The sequence below is a fragment of the Pseudorca crassidens genome, chromosome 8 (genome assembly GCF_039906515.1).
Source record: "Pseudorca crassidens isolate mPseCra1 chromosome 8, mPseCra1.hap1, whole genome shotgun sequence".
NCBI lineage: Eukaryota > Metazoa > Chordata > Mammalia > Artiodactyla > Delphinidae > Pseudorca > Pseudorca crassidens.
This window is the reverse complement of record NC_090303.1, coordinates 26,843,412-26,868,004: the sequence shown is the minus strand read 5'-3', so window position 1 is coordinate 26,868,004 and position 24,593 is coordinate 26,843,412. Positions and strand designations below refer to the sequence as shown.

Below are 24,593 nucleotides of genomic sequence, written 5' to 3'. Positions count from 1 at the left end.
CTAGGCATGCAGGCTTCAGTAGCTATGGCACTGGGGCTCAACAGTTGGGGCTCGCAGTCTCTAGAGCGCGGCTCAGTAGTTGTGGCACACAGGCTTAGCTGCTCCGTGGCATGTGGGATTTTCCCGGACCAGGGCTAGAACCTGTGTCCCTTGCATTGGCAGGTGGATTCTTAACCACTGAGCCACCAGGGAAGCCCTAGAGCACAATATTGACATGTGATCTTAGACTGTTCATTTCCCTCATTTAAACCAGTGTGGTGGATTTGTATAACATTAAATGCACCATTAAGGTTGGTAGTGGGACTCCGTTTCAGAACCTTGCTTTTTCTGCGCCCATCTTATGTTTGAAATGCAGTATAGACACCATGTTGTTTAGACACCAGCATTTGTATGCTATAATTTTAAAATTCTGACTGTGTTACAGTTATATCTTGGTTTATTATTCTCGTATTTCATTGGTTAAAATTCTGGCATATAGATTAAGTTATAAATGTTATCCATGATAATATATCCTCATTAGTAAACTATTCAGTGTATATGTATCTGTAAATATACATTGTATCTATAGATGCACATGCACATCATGTATCTCATATGTATATGCATCTATATAATATAGGCATATATGTATATATATTTGTATATATAATATATATACTAATTAGATTAGTAGAATAATTTAATTAAGCATTGCCAATCATGAGCTAGGCAGTATGTTAGTCCGTGAAGAAACAAAGGCATTGAACAAGTTCATACCTTAGGTAATTCATAGGATAGTTATAACAATATTTAATACTTACTAAACATTAACATCTACTATTTTAAAGCTTTATTTTAATTTTACTTTTTCTAGATTATTTTGGGTTAACAAGTGTTTTGATTGTAATGAAGAATTAAAAAAAAACTCAACTTTTCCATATGCATCCAGTAGAATAAACTCCATTTATTTTTCTAAGGAACAGTGGGGCTGTAGAGCCAAACCCAGTGTCAGCCATTGTCCTCAGGGAGTTGTTGGTCATAAGAATGAGACACGTGCAGCCAGGCAGAGATGGGAAGACTTCTGAAGAAACAGTCTCAGCCCAGGTCTGAAAATGCAGACGCATCGCTTCTTTGGCTGAGAAATCAGGACACGAATAGAAATAAACTTGCTGATGACCCATTTTTCTTTGGGCAAACGTTAGTTATTATAGAGGGAAAAATTAATAAATCAATACAATGCTTCTTTTGAACAGACATAAAAGTGGTTCCTCAGTCAAAAAGAAAAAAAAAGTGATTGAGAAATATCCAGTTAAGAACTGCTCAGAGAAGTTATCCAAGAAATACTAATGTAGTCTATAAATCTGTTTAGTTTATATAACAAATACAAATAGATATGCGAACTAGTTCAAATAGACACAATGATTATAGTTAAAATAATTTAGCAAGCTAAATACCTTACTTTCATCAGACTGTTAATACTTATTACACTAGTTCATAAGCAATTCAGAGCTTTTTTCCTCATCATTTTATATCTGAAACAACTTGGGAGATACTTAAATTAATTCTGAGTTTAACATAATGTTTTCTTAATCTCAAGGGAGGTATATGATGTTTACTCTAAATGGACCTTCTAAATTTCAAGTATTCTTTTTAACATAGGTTTCTGCATAATTTTCTTCATTTATAGCAAGAATCGATGATTTCTGGTCTAAAGAGTAAGGTAAGAAGGAACAGTATATATTTCAAAAATAAAATGAGTACTCACAATATTAACAACTGGTTTCTATCTTCTTTGAGAACCAGACCAGTGGAAATGGTTTAAACAGGGCACAGATAGCTTCAAACACAAATACAAATGTGTAATTGAAGCCCTGAATAGTCTCTGGGAAGACTGATCAAGAGTCCAGGGGTGATGCCTGTGAGATGAGGCCAGACTTCTGATCAAAGTTTACTTTTTAAAATGACTTCTCATGGGTTCAGTGACACCTTGGTGGGCGGCAACTCAATGACATTGTTTGAGATTTAGGTAAAGTGATAATGATTTACCATGCATCAGGATTTTTCTGGGACCTGCAAATATAGATAATTGTGTGTGTGTGTGTGTGTGTGTGTGTGTAGTTTTAGTTTGGGCTTGAGGTTAGGAGTTGAGCATTTTGAGGCACTCTCAATTTCTATGAAATAATTTCAACTTTTCTTCAAATGTAGACATCTGTAGTACATGCCTGTTGTGACAAATGTACCAAAATGCAGAATTTCCTCCAGCAAAGTTTACTACTCAGGAAAAAAAATTCCCCGAGGTATTATCTACCCCTATTATATTATGCTGTATGTGCCAGGAAAACGGGAAGAGGCAAGCCTGTCTAGAAAAAAGGCTTTGAGATTTTGGATTGTTAGATAAAAATATTGATAGTATTTGCCTATTTAAAAATATCAACAACATTTTAAATAACATTGCTTCTTGATGGTTGGATCGTCAGCTGCTTATGGAATAGTAATTTATTGTTAGCAGTAACCATTATTGGTAGTATTTATTGAGTGCTAGGGGCCAGGCAGTAAGCTAGTGTTCTACTTATATTGTCTTATTTAATTCTGACCTCAACCCTGTAAAACAGGGATAGACATTATTTTCCTCTTTTATAAGTGAAGAAGCAGCTGAGGTTTTGAGCAGGTGAATAACCTGTTCCAGAACACATAGGTAGTAACAGTGGGACAGGGGATAAAACTCTGATCTGATTCCAAACTTGCTCTCGGCCTCAGCATTGTGTTACCTTCTCATACAGAACTGCCCTAGACCAAGCATTTAAAATAGCATTGAAAATAAGGATGACCTTATTTGGGTCACTGAATATGTTATTAGAAAGTCTATAGTTTTGCTTTCTCTAGCCCAGTGATTTTTTTAATGGAGGACATTTAAACTGCTATTTCTCTGGATACATTAATGACTCTTTTAACTCTTGCTTCTTAAACATGAGTCCCAAAAAGAATACATAAAATATTAATGGATAAACATTTTTTCCTCAGAATAATACATGTGAAAGAAATCTTCAAAGTAAAATAGGCAAATGAATATCAAAGAAGCTTATTTTAGAGTGTAATCCTGAGAGAGAACAGTCTTGAAAGATTAAAAAAGATTCTCTTTATGATTATGAACTTGAAATAGTTGGAATGAATTCAGTCATGACAACATAACTGAGGATCATTTCTGAAAGTGAGGGATATAGAAAGTTAAAAGACTCGCTTGGTTCCGAAGTCACCTGCTTCGTAAGGGACTAAAATAGAAGAGAGCAAGTGTTAAGAATTCATTCTGCCTTCCCAGTGCTTTTGTAGTTTTATTTTTAGAGCTCTGCCAACAGCAGTTGGAGCACTGTTTGCTCTTATGAGCCTGCTCTGTCTGACTCGCCCTCTCTCTTGCAGTGTTTGCTTCCCTTGACAGGTGTGAGGGACTTCCTCAGTGTCGCAGCCAGTCACCTGTCATCAGCCACCCTGATGTAGTTTGCTTCTTCACCCACTGAGCTCATAAGAGAGGTAATTTTTCTGACTGTTAACATGCATTACTTTCTTCTTAAGGCTGAGGTAATCAGAATGAAAGGGTGTTGGGTAGATAGTGGTGCAGGAGTGGTAGGACAATACTTAATAAAGAATATCTGTTTCAAATACTTAAATATTTAAAGCCCAGGAAGCAATAGTGGGCAGAAGAGATCTTGGACAATGACTTTCTCAGGAACTGTCAGCAATTCGTGTTGTTCATTGGAATTAAGAGAGATACAGTGGTTTTAAGCACAGATGCATATTTGAATCACCTGGGAAGTTTTCAGAAATTACCAGTGCTTAAGTCCTACCCTAGAGACGATAGTAATTGGCTTGGCATTGGTATCTAAAAAAAAAAAAATCTCTCCAGATGATTTTATTGTGTACCCAGTGTTGAGAACCACTGACTTAGAGAATGCAACAGCAGTTAGTTCTGCTTTTGCCAATATCTACATCATTTTGGGTACCATACTTCACTTTGTATGTCAGTGTCCTGTATTAAGAACTGTTAGAAGAAATAACGTATTTTAAAAACTGGAGACCTGTGTAAGGTGCTTTCAGAATTATATACAACCAGTTATATTTGGCTTGCATGATTTGTAGGAAATAACATTTTAAAATGCACTAGCATTAATTTAAAAAAAAAACCCCACAAGTCTTTCATTGCTTGATAATCTACACATGATAGTCATTTCAGATATTTGTTGAATACCTACTATGTAGAAGACACTGATGGAAAGACTAAAGGATCTGGCATTTTGTTTGTTCTGAAGGAATTTGGGAGCTGGGGAACTAATAGATACAACTTAAGAAGTAATTAACATTCCAAAGCTATGTGTGCCTCACAGCAGTGTACAATAGTGCTATAGTGAAGGCAGAAAGAGTAACAACTCTGAGCTCATGTGGTCATGGAGAGTTCATAGAAAGTATGACACTTGTAAAGTTTACCAAGTTGTTGGTTTGCAGTCCTCCCCATCACAGATTTTCTTTTAAAGCCTCAGTTAGAAACTGATAGTGAACAATTGTTGGTGCCTTCAGATCGCTAATTTAGACCTATCTGGTCTTCCCCTGTAGATAATTTCTTCTCATTGAATAACATTATGTTGGGACCACGCTTACTTAGCTGATTACCCCTTGTGTTTACAACTGCTTGGTACTTGAATATGATGTTTATCTAAGATAGAGTAGCTTTTGAGTTGGCCTTACAGAATGAACGGGATTTAGGTGCAAGTATAGTAGGTTGAATTTCCCTGTTTCAGATTAGCACGAGGAATATACTAAACTAAGGTTAAGAGTATACAGTCTGATCGAAAAAGGACTGTTATTGTAATGGGAGCAGAGTTCATACAATTTTTCCTTTGTGTGCCCTGTCTGCTAGGTGCATTTTGATTATTATGTTTACAACTTCTGCCAGGTATTAATTACTTTTATTTAGTAAAATGTGAGGTTCAAAGAGTTTGTAATATCATACATTAGTAAGTCATCAAGTCAAGATTCATACATAATTCAGTAGCTATTCTGATATCAAAAGCAGTGGCCTTTCAACTCTGCCGTATTGCCTTCTATAAAGGAATAATGAGAAGAGACAAAAGGAAGGTGCAAGGGAGAGGCTGGGAGGTGGAATGCCTTGAATGGATTTCAGCCTGATGGAAGTGGGCAGCCATTGAAGATTTTTGAAGGGGGAACATATTTTACGTATTTAGAAGGCTAATCTAGCAAAGATATGTAGGTTATATTAGTTCAGTAAAAATGCTTATTCATTCAAAAACTATTTATTGAATACATATTGTGTTCTGCACAGTATTTAGTCCCTGGGAGTGGAGTTGCATTAATGAGTGCTTTTAATCTAGAACTCTCTTTGTGTAATACACTGTGCTACACCTTGGAGATAAAGAGAAATAAGACACAGCATCTGCCCTTTACATATCTTATTGTTGAACCAGCCTATTGTATAATTGGGTCCGTATTGGTGTTTTTGTGTGCCCAGTTGCAACAATGATGGGTTCCAGGGGAAGAAGTCAATACAGGGATCACCAAGGCTTTTGTAGTGGTCCAGGTGATTTCAACTCAAGGGGTCAAAAAAATGGAAGGATGGAAAGAAGAAATAATATAAAGGAAGAGTGGGCAGAATTTAGTTACATGATAAATATGAGAAAAGTAGGAATAGTCAGGACAGAATCAGAAGTATTGGTCTGGGTGACATTTTAAAATTTCCCATCTATTCACTCAGCAAAGATGTGAAATTGCTTAAACATAACTGTTAATTTATTATAATTACTGAAAAAAATTTTAAAACTGATTAACTGGTAAGGTTGATAAGAAAGTGTGGAAAGTCTAAAAGTAACAAAGTAGTGAGACAGAGATTGGTTCAAGATGGCAGAGTAGCAGGACGTGTGCTCACTCCCTCTTGAGAGAGCACTGGAATCACAACTAACTGCTGAACAGTCATCAATAGAAAGACACTGGAACTCACCAAAATAGATACCCCACATCCAAAGACAAAGGAGAAGCCACAAAGAGATGGTAGGCGGGGCGCAATCACAATAAAATCAAGTCCCATAACCACTGGGTGGGTGACTCACACACTGGAGAACACTTATACCACAGAAGTCCACCCACTGGAGTGAAGGTTCTGAGCCCCACGTCAGGCTTCCCAACTTGGGAGTCTGGCAATGGGAGGAGGAATTTCGAGAGAATCAGACTTTGAGGCTAGCGGGATTTGATTGCAGGACTTCAACAGGACTGGGAGAAACAGAGACTCCACTCTTGGAGTGCACACACAAAGTAGTGTGTGCATCGAGACCCAGGGCAAGGAGCAGTGACCTCAGGGGAGACTGAACCAGACCTACCTGGTAGTGTTGGAGGGTCTCCTGCAGAGGCGGGGGGTGGCTGTGGCTCACCGTGGGGACAAGGACACTGGCAGCAGAAGATCTGGGAAGTACTCATTGGTGCGTGAGCCCTCCCAGAGTCTGTCATTAGCCTCACCAAAGAGCCCAGGTAGTCTCCAGTGTTGGGTCGCCTCAGGCCAAACAACCAACAGGGAGGGAACCCAGCCCCACCCATCAGCAGACAATTGAATTAATGTTTTACTGAGCTCTGCCCACAAGAGGAGCACCCAGCCCTACCCACCTCCAGTCCCTCCCATCAGGAAGCATGCACAAGCCTCTTAGATAGCCTCATCCACCAGAGGGCAGACAGCAGGAGCAAGAGGAACTACAATCCTGCAGCCTATGGGTCGAAAACCACATTCACAGACATAGACAAAATGAAAAGGCAGAGGACTATGTACCAGATGAAGGAAGAAGATAAAACCCCAGAAAAACAACTAAATGAAGTGGAGATAGGCAACCTTCCAGAAAAAGAATTCAGAATAATGATAGTGAAGCTGATCCAGGACCTTGGAAAAAGCATGGAGGTAAAGATCGAAAAGATGCACGAAATGATTAACAAAGACCTAGAAGAATTAAGGACCAAACAAACAGAGATGAGCAATATAATAACTGAAATGAAAACTACACTAGAAGGAATCAATAGCAGAATAACTGAGGCAGAAGAACGGATAAGTGACCTGGAAGACAGAATGGTGGAATTCACTGCTGTGGAACAGAATAAAGAATAAGGAATGAAAAGAAACGAAGACACTCTGAGTGACCTCTGGGACAACATTAAATGCACCAACATTCTCATTATAGGCGTCCCAGGAGGAGAAGAGAGAGAGAAAGGACTTGAGAAAATATTTGAAGAGATTATAGTTGAAAACTTCCCTAACATGGGAAAGGAAATAGCCACCCAAGTCCAGGAAGCACAGAGAGTCCCAGATAGGATAAACCCAAGTAGAAACACGCTGAGACACATAGTAATCAAATTGACAAAAATTAAAGACAAAGAAAAATTATTAAAAGCAAGAAGGGAAAACGAAAATAACATCCAAGGGAACTCCCATAAGGTTAACAGCTGATTTCTCAGCAGAAACTCTACAAGCTGGAATGGAGTGGCATGATATACTTAAAGGGATGAAAGGGAAGAACGTACAACCAAGATTACTCTACTCAGCAAGGATCTCATTCAGATTCGACAGAGATATCAAAAGCTTTACAGACAAGCAAAAGCTAAGAGAATTTAGCACGACCAAACCAGCTCTACAACAAATGCTGAAAGAACTTCTCTAAGTGGGAAGCAGAAAAGAAAAGGACCTACAAAAACAAACCCAAAATAATTAAGAAAATGGTAATTGGAACATACATATCGATAATTACCTTAAATGTGAATGGATTAAATGCTCCAACCAAAAGACACAGGCTCACTGAATGTATATAAAAACAAGACCCATGTATATGCTGTCTACAAGAGACCCACTTTAGACCTAGGGACACATACAGACTGAAAGTGAGGGGATGGAAAAGGTATTCCATGCAAATGGAAATCCAAAGAAAGCTCTAGTAGCAATCCTAATATCAGATAAAATAGACTTTAAAATAATGTTACAAGAGACATGGAAGGACACTACATGATGATCAAGGGATCAATCCAAGAAGAAGATAAAACAATTATAAACATATATGCACCCAACATAGGCGCACTTCAATATGTAAGGCAAATGCTAACAGCTCTAAAAGAGGAAATCAGCAGTAACACAATATTAGTGGCGGAATTTAACACCTCATTTACACCAATGGACAGATCATCCAGACAGAAAATAAATAAGGAAACAGAAGCTTTAAATGACACAATAAACCAGATAGGTTTAATTGATATTTATAGGAGATTCCATCCCAAAACAGCAGATTACACTTTCTTCTCAAGTGCGCATGGAACATTCTCCAGGATAGATCACATCTTGGGTCACAAATCAAGCCTTGGTAAATTTAAGAAAATTGAAATTATATCACGCTTTTTTTCTGACCACAACACTATGAGATTAGATATAAATTACTGGGGGAAAAAGCATAAAAAACACATGGAGGCTAAACAATACGTTAGTAAATAACCAAGAGATCACTGAAGAAATCAAAGAGGAAATCAAAAAATACCTAGAGACAAATGACAGTGAAAACACAATGATCCATCATGTATGGGATGCAGCAAAAGCAGTTCTAAGAGGGAAGTTTATAGCTATACAAGCCTACCTCAAGAAACAAGAAAAATCTCAAATAAACAATCTAATGTTACACCTAGAGGAACTAGAGAAAGAAAAACAAAGCCCAAAGTTAGCAGAAGGAAAGAAATCAATAAAGATCAGAGCAGAAATAAATGAAATAGAAACAAAGAAAACAATAGCAAAGATCAATAAAACAAAGCTGGTTCTTTGAGAAGATAAACAAAATTGGTAAACCTTTAGCCAAACTCATCAAGAAATAGAGAGAAAGGACTCAAATTAAGAAAATTAGAAATGAAAAAGGAGAAGTTACAACAGAGAAATGAAAAAGGAGAAGTCACAACAGTTACAACAAGCAACTCTATGCCAATAAAATGGACAACCTGGAAGAAATGGACAAATGCTTAGAAAGGTGTAGCATTCTAGTACTGAGCCAGGAAGAAATAGAAAATATGAACAGACCAATCACAAGGAATGAAATTGAAGCTGTGATTAAAAATCTTCCAACAAACAAATGTCCAGGACCAGATGGCATCACAGGTGAATTCTGTCAAACATTTAGAGAAAAACTAATACCCATCCTTCTCAAACTCTTCCAAAAAATTGCAGGGGAAGGAACACTCCCAACCTCATTCTATGAGGCCACCATCACCCTGATACCAAAACCTGACAAAGATACTACAGAAAAAGAAAATTATAGACCAATATCACTGATGCATATAGATGCAAAGATCCTCAACAAAATACTAGCAAATGGAATCCAATAACATATTAAAAGGTTCATACACCATGATCAAGTGGATTTATCCCAGGGATGCAAGGATTCTTCAATATATGCAAATCAATCAGTATGATACACCATATTAACAAATTGAAGAATAATAACCATATGATCATCTCATTAGATGCAGAAAATGCTTTTGACAAAATTCAACACCCATTCATGATAAAAACTCTCTAGAAAGTGGGCATAGAGGGAACCTACCTCAACATAATAAAGACCATGTATGACAAACCCACAGCAGACATCATTCTCAGTGGTGAAAAACTGAAAGCATTTACCCTAAGATCAGAAACAAGACAAGGATATCCACTCTTGCCACTGTTACTCAAGATAGTTTTGGAAGCCCTAGCCACAGCAATCAGAGAAGAAAAAGAAAGTAAAGGAATACAAATTGGAAAAGAATAATTAAAACTGTCACTCTTTGCTCATAACATGATACTCTACACAGAGAATCCTAAGGATGCCACCAGAAAACTACTAGAGTTAATCAATGAATTTGGTAAAATTGCATGATACAAAATTAATGCACAGAAATCTCTTGCATTCCTATACACTAACAACAAAAGAGCAGAAAGAGAAATTAAGAAAACAATCCCATTCACCATTGCAACAAAAAGAATAAAATACCTAGGAATAAACCTACCTAAGAAGGTAAAAATCTGTACTCAGAAAAGTATAGTACACTGATGAAAGAAATCAAAGATGACACAAACAGATGGAGAGATATACCATGTTCTTGGATTGGAAGAATTAATATTGTGAAAATGAGTATACTACCCAAAGCAATCTACAGGTTCAATGCAATCCCTATCAAATTACCAATGGCATTTTTTACAGTACTAGAACAAAAAATTTCACTATTTGTATGGAGACACAAAAGACCACAAAGAGCCGAAGCAATTTTGAGGGGAAAAAACGGAGCTGGAGGAATCAAATTCCCTGACTTCAGACTGTATTACAAAGCTACAGTAATCAAGACAATGTGGTACTGGAAGAAAAACAGAAATATAGATCAGTGGAATAGGATGGAAAGCCCAGAGATAACCCCACTCACCTATGGTCAACTAATCTATGACAAACGAGGCAAGGATATACAATGGAGAAAAGACAGTCTCTTCAATAAGTGGTGCTGGGAGAACTGGACAGTTACATATAATAGAATGATATTAGAACACTCCCTAACACCATACACAAAAATAAACTCAAAATGGATTAAAGACCTAAATGTAAGACTGGACACTATAAAACTCTTAGAAGAAAGCATAGGAAGAACACTCTTTGACATAAATCACAGCAAGATGTTTTTTGACCCACCTCCCAGAGTAATGGAAATAAAACCGAAAATAAACAAATGGGATCTATTGAAACTTAAAAGCTTTTGCATAGCAAAGGAAACTATAAAGACGAAAAGACAACCCTCAGAATGGGAGAAAATATTTGCAAATGAATTAACGGACAAAGGATTAATCTTCTAAATATATAAATAGCTGATACAGCTCAATGTTAAAAAAAAACAAACAACCCAATCCAAAAATGGGCAGAAGACCTAAATAGACATTTCTCCAAAGAAGACATACAGATGGCCAAGAGGCACATCAAAAGCTTCTCAACATCTATTAGAGAAATGCAAATCAAGCCCACAGTGAGATATTACCGCACTCCGGTTAGAATGGGCATCATCAGAAAATGTACAAACAGCAAATGCTTTAGAGGGTGTGGAGAAAAAAAGCAACCCTCTTGCACTGTTGGTGGGAATGTAAATTGATACAGCCACTATGGAGAACAGTATGGAGGTTCCTTAAAATACTAAAAATAGAATCACCATATGACGCAGCAATCCCACTACTGGGCATGTACCCAGAGAAAACCATAATTCAAAAAGACACATGCACCCCAATGTTCATTGAAGCACTCTTTATACTAGCCGGGTCATGGAAGGAACCTAAATGCCCATCGACAGATGAATGGATAAAGAAGTTGTGGTATATATATATACAATGGAATATTACTCAGCCATAAAAAGGAATGAAATTGGGTCATTTGTAGAGATGTGGATGGATCTAGAGACTGTCATACAGAGTGAACTAAGTCAGAAAGAAAAACAAATATTGTATATAAACACATATATGTGGAATCTAGATAAATGGTACAGATGAACTGGTTTGCATGCCAGAAATGGAGACATAGATGGAGAGAACAAATGTACGGACACTAAGGGGGTAAGCGCAGGGCTGGGGGTGGTGGGATAAATTGGGAGATTGAGATGGACACGTATACACTAATGTGTATAAAATAGATAACGAATAAGAACCTGATATATAAAAAAATAAAATAAAATTTAAAAAAGAAACTAAAGTAGTGAGATAAAAAAAAAAAGCTTCCATGATTAAAATATATAAGGATTTACAGAAAAAAAGCAGTGTGATAAACATCAAAGGTATGATTTCTCAGCCAGGTTTTCTCCAAAATTAGAATTTTTTTTTAAAGACTTTATATTTTAGAATAGTTTTATGTTCACAGCAAAATTGAGAGAAAGATAATACAGAATATTCCCATGTCCCTCCTGCCCCCACATGTGCATAGCCTCCCTCATTATCAACATCCTATACCTTTTACGTGTAGCACGAGAATCCCCCAAAGGTGGGAGGAGTTGAGGATGTTACACTCTTTGATGGTAGGTTGGGGAATGTCTTCTGACAAACACCATTCAGATTCTAATCCCCACACTTGAGAAATGGTTCCCATTGTACAGACTTGATAATTTGTGGTGTATAATACATGCTAAGCCATGTTCTTTGGAATCCCCTTATGAATTCCACAGACAACATTGCTACCGGACGCTGAACCATACTGTGAATTCCTAGACTTTGTCCTTTATTTTCCTACTGACTGACTCCTATAGCTCTATCCAGGTTTTGTTTTTTGTTTTGGGTGTTTTTTTTGGGGGGGGGGGCAGGGATGTTGTATTTTCTTTAGTTGTAAATAATTTCCCCAATTTTAGAAATATGATTCTGTTCACATAAATTTAACTTATCTGTATACCTCAATTTATATATTGATTTTAAACCTTAATTCTATGTCTTTTTTAGACCATTCTGCCTAATTTTAATATACAATTTCATATTTAAATTTTATATTTAAATTTTAATACATTTAAATGTAACGCGTATTAACGGTCTATTATTTTCATGTTACTTTTCCCTGTATTAGACATACATCTGCACTTGTATATCGAGAGCACTTGCTGTATTTCAACACTGATCATATTTAATGTTCAGAATCCTCACGAACAGTGACATGAAGTGACTAGTCAGATAATTAAAAAGGTGGTAAAGATTAAAATCAATGTTTTTTGCCAACCCTCCCCTTTTACCTCAACAGAATTTATTATAACACCAATAGGGTTTTATTTAACTAGTTTTGAAAAACTCTAGCTCCATGAGAGTAATTCTCAAAAGCAGCTAAGTCAGGACAGGAAAGTATCTTGGATGCTTTGGATTCTTCTCTTTAAATCTCCACTTACTGCCCCATGTAAATATAGATTTAGTATTTGAGTGACAGCAACAAATGCTGAAACCTAACCCTAAATTCTCAGTGATGCGATGGACCATATCTGGCAAATCACTGTTCTCTCTGGACTTCACTGGTCTAGCAAATACCTTTTCTGTTGACACCAGAGAGAGAAACTACGTGAGACATAGGGCAGATAGGTTCATGGGTTTCTTTTCCGAGTGTAAAATTAGTAGTACTGACTGAGAAATAACGAGTTAGTTTTAAGTTATCTCATGGTGCCAACTGTAGAATTAGTTTGGCTTTAAGTGAATGTTCTGTGATGCATAAAAAAGCAAGCATGCGGGAGATAAAACGAAATTTATTCACCTATAATTGAACTTTATTTTAAATTTGAGCCTTAAGCATGATAGTAGAGAACTTAAGCTGGTTACTTACAACTAACTTCCATCAATTTGAGAGGATTGTTCACTAACCCATTTGAACTAGGGGTGGCAGTTTGAGATCTAAGGCAGGCCTAAGTCGTTTCTAGGCTTTGGAAAGGAAGATTTCTTCTAGTATCCTTTGAAATGAAGCGAGTCTGTTTTGGCCTCTGTCCCTACTGCAGATCCTTAGATATGCATGTTCCTGCACATGTCGCTCTCTGTGCCCCTCACTGCAGCCCTGAGGTTCCTTCAGGTCACTGGCCTCTGTCAGCCACTTACATGTCTCTCTTGGCCAGGGTTTCAAGAACTTATTTAGAACTCTCATCCAAGAATTTGACTCTTGCATCTGTGTACTTTGGTGTCCTCCTTTGACTACTGACTCAGTGTTAAGTATTGGGGGTGGAGGGCTGAGAAAGGGGGAAGGAACTGAATTCTCAGTTTACTGCACTAGATTTTATCCCTTCACACCTACAAAAACTATTCCATATTTACAGTATTAATATATATTCTCATAGAGCTTGAATATTTCCATTGTCACTACATCTGGCAAGAGAGTGTGGTTGGATTTGGGTGATGTTGGAAGCTTAATCAGTCTTAAAAAGTCCATAAATCACAGATAAATATTTTTTTCTTTGCTATGGTTTTTAAAAAATAATTTCCTTCAGGGAAATGGAATAATAATAACCACGTCAGTCTTGGAAGGCAATTGAGCAGGACACTGGGATTGCTTCCCCAGCATTCATTCCAGTTTTCCCCCACTATGTGGTCTCCACATAGCTTAGGTGAGCCCTGATTCCATGCTAGTCAGTGCAATCCCATCCCTCATGACGGTGGTGGGAATGACACCCAAGTTGGTTAGAATGATGTCTAAGGCTATTTTTCAGTAAGTAGGGAAGAAAATATTTCTCTTCTGGATTTTGTGGTCAACATATTGAATGAATGGTTTATTTATCTTTTATTTCTAATGCCTAACACATTAGCTGGCATATCTTAGGTATCAAAAAAAGTTGGCTGAATAAATGAATGAGTGATGCTATAAACCTGGAAAATTGGAAGAATGTGGGTTGGTGACTTAAATGTAGAGGGTCTCTGTGATGGTTTAGGTACATTTAATTTTAGAGACTGTGGGTACGAATTGTAATGATAACTCTCAAGTGCCTCATTTTGGGCTTTTTTGTCTTTTTGAGATGGAGGGTATAAAATGGAAAGAAAAGGTGAGATGGGAGATGCAGCTTCTTAGTTTTCACCCATTTACAAATAGTGAATTAAAACTGTAATATAAAAGTTTCACCAATCAGTTTATAAAAGGGAAATGTAAACCTAAAGTTGTTTTGTTGTTAACAGTATTTTTTTCTAAATTCTTTTACTATCTTGTGAGAACAGTTCAATTCCTACATAGCTATTTAAAACACAAAGCTTTGTTAAATCACAACATAGACAAATAGAATTGAGTAGAAGCAAGAGTGCCTTTTCATGTTGATTGTGACTTTTATGTGACTGAAAACTTTACTCCATTTCACAATAATAGTCCAGCAAGATTTTGGTGACTGACTGTGTTGTTTAGATTTGAATTGGTGAGTTAATTGTAGAAGGTTCTCTGTTCCAATATCAAAATATCTCCCAACTTATAATTCAAAGAAAGAATGAAAGAGCAAAAGGATGAACAAAAGAAGGAAGAAAAGAAAAAAGGACAGATGGAAGGAAGGGAGGATAGGAGAAAAGAAGGAAAGAGGGAAACTACAGTGATTTTCTAGTAAAACCTCACTCAGAAATGAGCAGAGCAATTCTAAAATGTTACTTATTTTATTCATTGTGTCTATTAGCAGCATATTACGTCTCTGGGTATAGTAGTGTGAAGAGATACATACACACGCATATGTACACATGCATATATTTATGTAATAATAAATGGTTCAACACATAATTAATAATAAAGAATTAAAACATGCACACAAACTCTGACTTGAAAACTATATTGTTAAAATAAGCTTCTGTAAATGGAATAATGTTTGTACTGGGGCAAAGACAGTTAAACGATAGGAGGGGTAAATAAGCTGATTCTCTGCGATTAAAAATCATGAAGAGGTCATGATCCTTCTCTCTCAGCTCAGTGTTCTTTCTTCTTCACCCTCTGTAAGTCTCTCTGTCCTAACTGTTTATTAGGACCGGAGCTGTAAGGCTACTGAGTCCTTTCTTGTATGTTGATAGTTGTGGTTTAACCTGAGTTTCCTGTAGATGTAATGTTTAAGGAATGACTTCACCTATAGATATTTAGGTAAAAAAGCAGTTGGAAGCAGCCTCTTTATGAGGCTTTGTCCTCGGCCAGTCTCTCCGTCTGTCCAATCCTGTCCCACTGGTGCCTCTCACCAGCCTGTTCACATAGTCATGACTATTGGCTGTTAGTCATTTTATTCCCACCACCGGCTTGCTCTTTTCCGCTTTTATCACCTATTGAGAAACATTTCATCTTTCAAGACGCAGTTTAAAGTCTTTTCTAGTAAGTGCTATGCATCTTGACCCACTACTGTGTTACTTTGGTAAGTTATTTAACCTCTCTACTCATCTATGGTATGTAAGCGCCTATCACAGAACATGGCAATGATGATTAAATGACCTCATATAGGCTTAGCACATTCTATAATATGGCAATATACATTCAGTAAATTTGGCCGGCAGAAGAACTTAGTTGTTACCTTCTGTACTAATATTGCTCTTTCATTGTTCAAGTACCTCATTAAAACCCTTATTGCATTATATTGTTATCACTGCTTTGCCTTTGTGTTTCTCCACTAGTTTCTGGGCTCCATCAACATAGGTGTCTACATTTTCAAATGCTCAATTCTAGGCAAAATGAATATTGTTGTTAAGAATAATCACAATCTAAGAATATCATCATAAGCACAAATATATAAAGCCTATAAATATATTAAGAAAAGGAAGAAATATTGAGTACCGTTCCCTGTGCTATACAGTAGGTCCTTGTGAGTTATCTACTTTATATATAGTAGTGTGTATATGTTAATCCCAAACTCCTATTTTGTCCCTCCCCCCTGCCTTTCCCCTTTGGTAACCATAAGTTTGTTTTCTGTGGCTGTGTGCCTATTTCTGTTTTGAAAATAAGTTCATTTGTATCATTTTTTAGATCCCACATATAAGTGATATCATACAATATTTGTCTTTCTCTGCCTGGCTTACTTCACTTAGCATGATAATCTCTAGGTCCATCCATGTTGCTGCAAATGACATTATTTCATTCTTTTTTATGGCTGAGTAATATTCCATTATAAATATATACATCTTCTTTATCCATTCCTCTGTCGATGGACATTTAGGTTGCTTCCATGTCTTGGCTATTGTAAATAGTGCTGCAGTGAACATTGGGGTGCATGTATCTTTTCGAATTACGGTTTTCTCTAGATATATGTCCAGGAGTGGGATTGCAGGATCATATGGTAGCTCTATTTTTAGTTTTTTAAGGAACCTCCATAGTATTTTCCATAGTGGCTGCACCAGTTTACCTTCCCACCAACAGGTTTCCCTTTTCTCCACACTCTCTCCATCATTTATTATTTGTAGGCTTTTTGATGATGGCCATTCTGACTGGAGTGAGGTGATACCTCAATGTAGTTTTGATTTGCATTTCTCTAATATTAGTGATGTTGAGCACCTTTTCATGTGCTTCTTGGCCATCTGTATATCTTTGGAGAAATGTCTGCTTAGATCTTCTGCCCATTTTTTGATTGGATTTTTTGTTATTTTGATATTGAGCTGCATGAGCTGAGTGGTGGTTTAGATCTTGGTTTCAGCGTAGATCTATTTCCTTCATTATTTGGATACAGAAAGTAGGATTGCTGCCAGGAAAACCAAGCTTCAGAATAATAGTGAGTTTTACATAGAACGGTTGTACATAGTGAACAGAAATGAAGGGCGATATTCTAAATTGAGGAATAGTTATTCGGAAGTAAAGAAGTAGTAAGTAGGGGCTTCCCTGGTGGCGCAGTGGTTGGGAGTCCGCCTGCCGATGCAGGGGACACGGGTTCGTGCCCTGGTCCGGGAAGATCCCACATGCCGCGGAGTGGCTGAGCCCGTGAGCCATAGCCGCTGAGCCTGTGTGTCCGGAGCCTGTGCTCTGCAACAGGAGAGGCCACAACAGTGAGAGGCCCGCATACCGCCAAAAAAAAAAAAAACGAAAAAAGAAGTAGCAAGTACAAGGAATCCCCAGGGCAGAAATATGTTGTATAGCCACTAAGTGGTGAATCAAACATGAGAAATGCTAATATTAGAGAAATGTTAGCTGACTTGAGATTATCCAAATATTCATCTCCATGTTTAAAGAACTAGATTATGGGACTTACCCAGTTATACCTAGAACTCTGCATTGCTTAAAAATTACACAAAACTTGAAAGCGGGGAAGGAGAAACTTGGAGAGTAAAGGACCAATATGGCAGTTCAGAGGTAGTATCAACTCGGAAATAATGGTTACTAAAACTTGAGTTTGGGTTAAAGAGTTAAGGGAAGGGTACATTTATTTTGAATTGTACATAGGCAAAATTCAACTAATAGTTACCAAAGTAATAAAATATACTAGAAAGTCCAAATAATTCTGTAATTTTGTGAAGAGAGAATGATAAAGAACAGTGCATTCTTTAGTTTGCATAGCATTTTTACATTTATCTCACTTAAGCCTATCAAACAAATGTCAGGAATGTGTCTTATGCCGATTTTATTTTTTACATACATGAGTGGAGACTCAGAGTAGTTAGAGGCATCTGCTTGGCTCTAATTACAGTGTTCTTTCTGTTACAGAATATTTCTTTAGGCTGAGAAAATATGTACTTACTACTAAACATTGATTAAAATGTTAAGTGTTTTATTGTAAGTACAGATAGACATGCATGCTATTCTAACTTCCTTTAGGCTATTAATTGGACTCAAATAAACTATTAATTGTAATCAACTGTTTCTATCAACGAACATTGTAATATTCAGCTTAGTTCCTCAAACACTTTTAGAATCAGCATTTTTACTTTGCATATTTTGAGTTTTGTGCTTAGAGATTTACTTTTTTAAAAAATATAACTGTATTACATTGAATTACTACTAATATAATATTTAGTGGAAAAATCTAAAATCTGGAAAGTAGAATGCCATGCCCGAGCCCTGGCAAGTGTGCTCTTACATCCATAGCAGCAAAGCACATGGTATGAGCGAATTGGTCCTGGAATCAAATTGCTTGACATTGCACTTGTCACTTACCCGGTGTTCAGTGCCCGGCAAATATCTTTTAAGTTCTCTGTAGCTCAGTTTACTTAGCCAGATTGTGCAATCCATCGGAGTTGTGGTTTTTTGTCTTTTTTGTTCAATATTGTATTTCAAATGTCTACATGTAATAGACATTCAATAAGTATTTTTTAAATACATCTGCAAAGGGCTGATTATATTATCTACCCATAGGTTGCTTTGAAAGTCGCCCATTTACCGTAATTTTTGGCTATAGGAGAGGCTATCTCCTCTTGCTGCTATCATTATCATTATTAGTGTCTCATATTGTGGCTGAGGGTGAAGAGGTTTAAAAGACAAGGAACTGTGGACTGTTCCAAGTAAGAAAGCTGGTGTTTTGGAGAAGGGCTCTCCATTCTGGTAAAGTATGTTAGTACCTGGTAATTTGTTTCATTTTAGTCAAACACAGAGAGAGGAGCACAATGGCTTTACGGAAGTCCTGACGAATAAAGATCTGAAGTGGCCTTGAATCTTTTGGCTTCTTCTCCTGTTCTCCTTCTCCCTTTCACACATAATCAGCCTTTGATTCTTTTACTTCTGATGGTTAGGTTTATTGTGTATTTGAGGCTGTAACTTAAGCCATTGGTGTTGTGGCTTAGTTTTTCTCTTCCCTGTCACTTCTCTATTTATGCTTTCATATGCAATAGCTCTAGCTAATTAAATGTAATGACTAGTGTGTAATTTTTCTCTTCCAAATGTAGAACTAATTTGGAAAGTCACAGGTCTAGTACAGTATTTTAAGGGTTTAGGGATTTTGTAATATACTAAATGTTAATAGTAGCCTGAAATGCTTGTCATTTTTTGAGAAATCTTTTTTGTTAAATAGAAAGGATTCTAGGAAGACAAACACAAAACAAACCAAATAGCCAACAGAAGCAAAGAAGCCCCTAAAAGCTCCCCCAAATATACCTTATGCATGTGGCTTTTTTGGGAGCTGTCTCTTATTCTTTGTTTTCTATACAGGATACACTGCTATCAGAAAGGGTCTGTGGGGCAAACTAGCTGGCAAGTGATATTAATTATCGATAACTTGACACTAATGCTCTCTCTTATCTATCATGATAGATTTCAGTATGGAAAATTTAGTTTTATTTTTTCCTTCCTTTCTTCTCTTCCTTCCTCTCTTCCTTTCTTCTAATTTTCTTTATCCTCCCTTCCCCTCCTTCCTTCCTTCCTTCCGTTTGTCTTTTTTCTTGTAAGCTATTTAAGATTTATAAAAAGGACTGAAGGTATTAATGATAAAATCACTAAATTCTGACTTAAATTCAGGTAGATGTATCCAGAAATGTGTTCTCTAGAGCCCACTTTGATTCCTCTCAACTTCCATTTCACCGCAGAGTTAATCACACCGTCCTCTGGGTCATGTTGCACGTGTGCTTGCCTTTATTGACGTACTTAGTATACTTAATTTATTTAATTTTTTTTCTGTATTATCTGAGAGTAAGAATTGAGTCTCTTTTATTGCTGTTCCTTGCATTGTATACGAAAGGCTGAGTAAATGTTGATATTTTACCCTTAACCTTTAGCAAATATTTTTTTTCACTTCTTTTCACTCTAAGTTCCTGTTTCTTTTCAATGCTTATCTCAATAAACTGTCGTTTCTGCCATTTTCTCATTGGTATTGCATTAGTGGTGTGTAAGATAGCCATCTATAAATAAGATAGTGTATATAAATTATATATGTACCTATATCAATAAGTCAAATGTCTATTTTATATTTATTTGATAATTTTACATTTTAGAATATCAGAATAAATATTTCTTTACAATTATTTTTCTTAGTCTTCTTTATATCAGACACAAGTGAAAGCTTTAGTATAAATACAATGCAGCATTTGGTAACTATGCCCAAGAGAGATTAGCTACTAGCAGATATTCTTATAAATGGATTTTATGTGTTGGAAAGTTTTTTCAAGTTTTTGTTTTTATTATGTTAAAATAATTTAAGAATGGACAGCAAGTACATCTTTTTTGTTTGCTTATTACATTGAAATAAAATACTCAAACGATTAAATTTTATTTTAAATTCCATTTCTAATTTAAATGTATATCTTATTAGCTCCTCTTTTCATTTGCATTTTTGTTCACATAGATACAGTACTATTATTTGAGCCATTGCATAACTGGACCACATCCCATATGTCGGTATATAGGTAAAAATTTTACATGCAATTGCCGTTTCAAGGTAATTCAAGGTTATTGCTCTTTTCCTTCTTTTTTTTTTTTAAAGTATTTTTTAATTTTTGGCTGTGTTGGGTCTTCGTTGCTGCGTGTGGGCTTTTCTCTGGTTGCGGCGAGCGGGGGCTATTCTTCGTTGTGGTGCGCGGGATTCTCATTGACGTGGCTTCTCTTGTTGCAGAGCACAGGCTCTAGGCTCGCAGGCTTCAGTAGTTGTGACACACGGGTTCAGTAGTTGTGGCTCGCAGGCCCTAGAGCGCAGGCTCAGTAGTTACGGTGCACGGGCTTCTTTGCTCCGTGGCATGTGGGATCTTCCCAGACCAGGGCTCGAACCCTGGTCCCCTGCACTGGCAGGTGGATTCTTAACGACTGCACCACCAGGGAAGCCCTCCTTCTTTTTTTTGTAGTCTGTCATTTTATTATATTTGAATCTTTCAGCATTGAGCTGGAAGACTGTTTACTTATAACTTCATATTTACAAAATTCATGGAAATTGTTGATAATACAATCAAATTGATATCACTCCTAGAATATTACATGGAAAAAGGGAACATTATGTTTCAAAGTGAACGATAATAAATTTATTTCTTATCTTTGCTGTTTCCTAATGACTTACAGAGGCACTTGAACCTTTAAATCTAGGGGGAAACATTTATAATTAGGATTTTTGCATTGACATGGAACAGAACCCGGGGATTTTCTTCTTTTTTTCTCTGAGGTACTTAGTGTTCATATATATTGCTTTATCTATTTTCTAAATCATAATAAATTCATTAATTCTTAGCTGATAGTGCTTTAATATGTCAACCCTCACAGGGGTATTTTAAAATAAAAGAACACTTCAGGGAAGGGAGAAGAGTTTATATAAAACAAAGAATGACTAATTACAGATGGGAAGGACGTTAATCTTCCCAGCTCCACTTAAATCCCACCATATGGGACCACCAACTTTACTTCTGCAAATAATTCCTGCCTTCCGTTTGGTTTGAATCTGTGCAAGGGAACAAAACAAAACTTAAGGAAAAAAATCTATTGTGTGAAAATATTTAAGGTATTTAAAGGCCAAATATATTTTTGTGCTGTAGTCTACCTTAGTCTGCCATAATATTAGTACCCCTTTATGACATGGATAATTAAATTTCACTGTACTTTGAATTTAAGCAGATTACTTTGGATAATCTGAGGCTTCAGCGTTAGATGAGGGGGCAAAATGTCAGGTGAGTCAGCAGGAGAAGTGGAGATTACCCTGTATAATTTGCCAGTCCTGTTCAATCTACTGCTAGAAATTATGAGGAATTTTTCCCGGACACACAAAGCATGCAGAGGACATAACTTGTTTTCATCTAATTACATACTTGCGTGGTGAATGTGTTGTCAGATTCTAAAACCATCTTTGAATTAGCCTTTTTTTCACCTTGGTACCCTGTGCTTTCTGAGATTTTGTATGGTCGTATGAACTGTGAGTGATGCTCAATATTGACAAGTACAGTGCAAACAACAGATGGTAAGATATTGATAGAGGCATTTGTTAATGGGCCAGTTGTCTTGCTTGGAAGTACAGCTTTTTGGCAGAGTTTCTGGCTTTTTTCCCCCTCTGCTTTTCTACTCTATGTACGTGAGAAGGAAGAAAGAATCCAAAGGTTCTTTTGTTTTTCTTCATGGGAAAAAAAAGTTGACTATCAGGATAGCATCGACCTTAGATGAAAACACCCTTAGTAAATGGAGTCACTACATCATGAAAAAGAACACTTTTTTTCTAGGTATACTTGGAAGTAAACACCAGCTCTGTCATACACTAGTTGGTAGGCTGGGACAGATTACCTAACCCTTTTGAACTTAAGGTTCTTTTACTCTACATTGAAGATCACAATATCTACTTTATTGTGTTTTCCATATACTAACACAAAGTAATATATGTATAGGGAATGGTACATAGTAATGCTCCTGGATATTATTATTGGATATTATATAAGGAATGTCATGGGAGATCATGGAGTCTACTAGCTTCAAGTATGGGCTTCAGACCCAGAAAGATCTGGATTTGAACCCCAGTCCTGCAAATTCCTGGCTGTTTGAACATAGACAAGTTACCTACCTGGTTTAAGCATTAGTTTGTTTATTTATTAGATGGAGATACTGGGGCTTCCCTGGTGGCGCAGTGGTTGTGAGTCCGCCTGCCGGTGCAGGGCACGCGGGTTTGTGCCCCGGTCTGGGAAGATCCCACATGCCGCGGAGCGGTTGGGCCCGTGAGCCATGGCCGCTGAGCCTGCGCATCCGGAGCCTGTGCTCCGCAACGGGAGAGGCCACAACAGTGAGAGGCCCGGCGTACCACAAAAACAAAACAAAACAAAACAAAACAAAACAAACAAAAAAGATGGAGATACTATTACCTTTTAGTATTGTATAAGTAGTGATATTCATACATAAATTAATCCCGAATTAGCCTGAAGTGAGTGCTCTATAGGTGGTAATTACTATCCCTTTTTTTTCTCCTCACCAGTGACCATGCTGCCACAGGACAGGCCATTCGTAAAAGAATAACTATTTGAAGGAAATGTGGAAAGTTAAAATTATTTTTGACAGGTAGAAACATTAGCCATAGCTAAAAAGATGAAATTAAATGAGGATGAATGTAAAATCCTACCTTTAGGTTTGTGAAAAATGTTTAAAAATGCAAAATGAGAGAGAGGATGAACCTTGTAAACATTATGTTAAGTGAAAGGAGCTAGACACAAAAGACTACGTATCGTATGATTCCACCTGTATAGTTATCTGAATAGGCAAGTTAATAGAGAGAGAAAGTATTAGGCTGGCCAAAAAGTTCGTTCAGGTTTTTTCTGTAACAGCTTGCGGAACGAACTTTATGGCCAACCCAATAGATTAGCAGCTGTTCCCGGCTTAGTTGGGGGACAGGTGGAAGAAATGGGAATTGACTACTAATGGGTGCATAGGTTCTTTCATGGAGTACAAAAATGTTCTAAAATTACATAGTAGTAATGGTTGTACCATCCTATGACTTGGCTAAAAACACATTAAACTTCACATTTTAAGTGGGAAATCGTATGATATGTCAATCTCAGTGAAGCTGTTTAAAATTGAAAAAAAATACTACTTTAAAAATAATTTCTATGATGAACATTAAAAGATTGATTTCACTTTTGCAACTCTGTTAATCCCTTCAGTAACATTTTCTACATTAGAGACATAGTTTTGTATGTGTTATGTACCAATGTGTGTGGTAGGTGCTTTCCCGTGACCGATTGTAAACAGCTCAAGGGAAAAAAGATGTGGACCAGGCTTCCTCAGTTCTCGGGAACTGTACACACTCACAGTTAATAAATCCCTTTTCTAGAATTGGTGTTCTGCATCTCTTCTGTTATTTCATTGTTAATTGGCTATTTCTTGTTGATGATGTGGTCCTTAAGACCTGCTTTCAGGAATCCCTAAAGAGTCTATCAAGCTTCAACTCTATTTCACCTCCAGGTTTGCACATTTACCTGAGACCGGGGAGAATACTCAGTTTTCCCAGCAGGCTCTTCTTATACTCCAAAAAAATAGGAAGGTTAGCACACAGATAAGGGTTAGTGACCCCGCTTTCTGTTAGAGGCAGGTGAAGACCCAAAGAGAGGAATTGCTCTCTCCAGTCTTCTTTCTTCTGATAATATTACTGACTCTGAGTAAATTAAAGTGTTCTGCTGATTGTCATTCAGATGAGCCACACACTCATTGCCCTTTCTGTAAACCTTTGCTGATTCTGGAATGCTATTTCATCCTCATTTTGCTAATTATATATTAACCCCTGAAGATCCCAGG

The 24,593-nt window shown here is 36.9% G+C and overlaps 1 protein-coding gene across 6 annotated transcripts in view; it reads left to right on the top strand.

Annotated features, from left to right (window-relative positions):
• CACNA2D1 (calcium voltage-gated channel auxiliary subunit alpha2delta 1) overlaps positions 1–24,593 on the top strand; it is a 512,643-nt gene that overhangs the window by 25,531 nt on the left and 462,519 nt on the right. The window contains exon 1 of one of the 6 annotated variants that reach the window (XM_067746081.1): positions 3,460–3,504. The exons of the other annotated variants lie outside the window; for them this stretch is intronic. The gene's annotated coding sequence lies outside the window, so the exon portion shown is untranslated. Of the gene's footprint in view, positions 1–3,459; positions 3,505–24,593 lie in introns of those variants that run through there. 6 annotated transcript variants of the gene reach the window in all.